At 40.7% G+C, this 3,710-nt stretch overlaps 1 long non-coding RNA gene across 1 annotated transcript; it reads right to left on the reverse strand.

The window, feature by feature from the left end:
* Positions 1 to 251: 251 nt before the first annotated feature.
* On the reverse strand, positions 252 to 3,271 carry LOC149988039 (uncharacterized). Its single transcript, XR_016505819.1, has 2 exons — positions 2,914 to 3,271; positions 252 to 1,996 (listed from the first exon to the last, which is right to left on the reverse strand). It is a non-coding gene; the product is annotated as an uncharacterized LOC149988039 (long non-coding RNA).
* Positions 3,272 to 3,710: the final 439 nt, after the last annotated feature.

Consider the following 3,710-nt stretch of genomic DNA (forward strand, 5'->3'; position numbering starts at 1 on the left):
ACAGTGACAAGTTTTGTGACAATTTCCAATTTAATGCAAATTCATTGGAGTAGAATTTCACATGGATAAGAATGAATTCAAAATTGGAACCCACATAAAACCAACAACATTGATGATTGCAAGCAAACCCATACCTGAATTATTGCATATTCAAGATTTTAAGAAAGCAAAAAGGCTCAAAAATGAATTGAAACACAAAATAGTGCTTAGCTTAGAACACAACATGAAAATTAACAACTTTCTGTTACTAGTAATCACAACTTGTAGTTCTTCTCTTATTAAAAATCAGTCTGAGTTGGGTACACACACTGTTAAAAAAAACGCGAAATGTCTTACTAATTCGAATCAAATTCAAACCTTGAATACCAGTTCAGTTTTTTGGGAACTGTCATCCTCTGGTGCATTTGTTCTTCGATGTAAGATTTCATGTACGATTTGCAGTATGAGTTGCTGCACCATCAATTGCTTTGTTGAGAATGGCAGCTAAATGAAGATAGTTCATTTTCCAGTGCAAAGCTGGAAAACCTTGAAGTATGTCTCTGGGTCCGAGGATTCCACTCGCATTGTGAATCTATTGTTGCACTCACGCTCGGTAGAAACTATCAATTCGGAGATCAAAACGTCGTTGATTTGTATCCTCTAACTATGCTTTTTTATTTTTTATTTTTATTTTTTTTATTGTTGTCTATTGCTGCAGATGGACATAGATTCTCGCCCTCGCAGAGCTCTACAAAGAATGTGCAATGGGTCGATGTGAGTGAATATACTCTGAATTGGTTCCAATAAGAATAAGCAACTCACTGTGATGCAGGTGCTGGCTTAGCCGAGATGCGCTTTATTTTCAGGTGAAAGTTGGCCTACTCAGCACGAGGGTGCACATCGAACTCTCAAGCCAACTCAGAGTGTTTCAAAATCACATTCTGCAATAAAAATACAGGTCAGAAATACAACAGATTCCATAAATGTTCTCGCGATCAGAGTCTTCGAGAGTATACTTAAGACAGATCTGAAACATTGAAACAGCTTTGAAACATTGGCCGATGATGTCACGATTCTGCTTTCTGAACTGCGGGAGGATTGTCATCGTTCTGGACTAACGATCTTCTCCGGAAATTCTTGGTTAGAAGCTGAGCGATCTTAGATTGCCGGCTGGAGGGTTGCTTAGACAGAGCGAGCGCTTTGCGTCTCTCAATTATCCTTGTGTACTCCGTGAAGGAACGCATCCTAACCCGCACGTTATCCTTTGTACATTGGACATGGCGACTGTTCCTGGACTATGTTAAAGTCGTCGAATCCCTTGAGGCAAAGTACTGGATCTCAGCCACACGAAATACACTGCTTGTTGGCGAGCTCGCCTACGAGGTTCAACCTGTGGACCACCATATTCCAGACGGGAACTCTATGGTCCAAAGCAGCAACCTCAAGGAATTTCGATTCTGCAGGTCAGGGATTTAATACGGTGGAGGGGCACGAGCATCACCGCCGCGAAACTGCGTTAAGAGCTGCACAGTAATGCCACGTTCCACGCCGAAGTTATGAAGTGTTTTTCGTGGTCCGCGCCCCTTCATTGACATGCTTGCCGTTGTAGAAACCCCTGGTATTCTGTCGAAATTTTACACACAACCGCCACCTCCTTCTAGAGATCCCTCACAGTGCTACTGTTGGCCCTGGTCCAGGTTTAGGGTTTTAGTGCAACCTAAACCATCAACGAGCTTCCGGTTAAAGATCTCACAGAGGAAGACATTCTCCCCTTACGTCGTGAGCACAGAGAATTTCGGACTCGCACCACTTCCTTTGATTTTCTTGATCAGCAATGAAAGCTACTCGTCTTTCTCAAAGCGCATGCAACGCAACTCTTACTTTAGTTAGGGCCGCCACTTTTCTCTCAAAATCTGCCACATTCGAACTCGCTTTGATGAGGGGCATGAAGAACTCCTTCTGGTGAGCATTGATCTGCATCAAAAGTAAAGCTGGACCCACCTCTCCTTCAAGAACTCTGCATTTCATACTTCATTGATAAATACCAATCAACTCCCTGTCACAACTAACTCTCAAACTCCACGCATATATATATCAGCAGTGACGTGATCAACCATACAGCTTATTGTAGCCGCACGACATCCAAAATTCACAAACAATTCGCATCGATTGATCCCCAGCTTATGTCCTCACAACAAACCTCGAAACAATCTCTAGTTGTTAAAAACTGTGCTTGAAATCCGTTGTGTATATGTGATAACTCTTCCAGCACATACCAGTTTTCGGTGGAATAATCGGCAATTATAGTTGCCAAGTGCGATATAAGTTAGGGAGGAGTATGAAACTGATCTCATGATATTATTTCTACCGTCATTCACTATACAAAAGCAGCTTGATGCGTATGAAGGCGGCTTAATATACATTGTTGGGGGAGAAGACCCGGGAAAATCACTCCGACATTGAGAGTTATTTGAAAAAGATAGGTGATATATTTTCTGAGTCTTGTGACCATCTCGAATCCTGTTTGTTTGCGCTTAGGAACTTATGAATAGAAATTTTAATAAAATGGTTTCTGTACTTCTTTCTCAGTCATTGGTGGAAAAACTGAAGGGCCAACCTGGTTCTTTTCTTCTGAGAATAGTGAATTTTGCACTTAACATGCATCAGTGTGGAATTGAACTCGTAGATCTCTATCCCTCGCACCAAAATGCTCCGTACAAGTAACCTAATTTGCTGGCTCAGGTTTCTATGCGAACTTCATCGCATAATATGTTCACCACCCAACAGATCGATAGACAAAATACGGATTGCAACACTTGCATTAGCGCCCAACAAGCGAGGAATCGAGCTTCCATAATACAGATGACAAATTAGCGGATAAAATTCAATCTCTGAACATCAGTTTCAACATGCATTCGAGGTGCAGAATCGAACCGCCTTGCGAAGCTGCACAAGTCGGAGATAGCTCGGAGGCGGCGTGAGTCCATGAGCATTGCAAATGGCGTTGAAGCAGGGCACCATACTCACATCAGAATCCATGGGCTCGTGCACACTGTGATGCTATGCGAGCCAGAATTCGCGACATCCAGCACATCCAGCACATGCAGGAATCGCCACCACTGGAATTTGACCACCGAAGAATTAGGGTTTGAGAGATCGAGGTTGTCTTTCAACACTCATGAACAAAGAAACTATCCGTTATACATATTAATTTAAGAGATTGTTAAATAGACCCAGTCTTTTGCAAAATTTATCCACCCATCATGAATAAAATGAAAAAAAAAAAAAAAAAAAAAAACTATAGATTCATTTCTCTACTAATGAAACCAATGAAAATTAACCACATTCATCATGACCACCATATTCTTATTCTTCATCAAAGGTAAGTTGATTTAGTAAAAACTTAGGTCTATTTAACATTCTCCTTTATTTATTTAGTTGTTGTTGAACAAAACATCTTGTCGTGTAAACAAAGATCATTACACACAACACATCAAGTACGACAAACTAATCACAAAGTATGTAATCTAAACCAAATATAAATACATACTTAACACACTTTCAAGTACCACCCTTAGTTAATTAGGAGCCCCTCCAATCAACTAGGACTACAAAACACACATTGTTGAAAATAAATGCCACAATGATGTTGTTGCCAAACTGTACTCCTCCAAATTAGTATTGTAGCAACTAGACCATCAAAGTGTATGACAAACACAATAGAAGAAATC

The sequence above is a fragment of the Physcomitrium patens genome, chromosome 12 (assembly GCF_059467195.1).
Source record: "Physcomitrium patens ecotype Gransden chromosome 12, ASM5946719v1, whole genome shotgun sequence".
NCBI classification, from domain to species: domain Eukaryota; kingdom Viridiplantae; phylum Streptophyta; class Bryopsida; order Funariales; family Funariaceae; genus Physcomitrium; species Physcomitrium patens.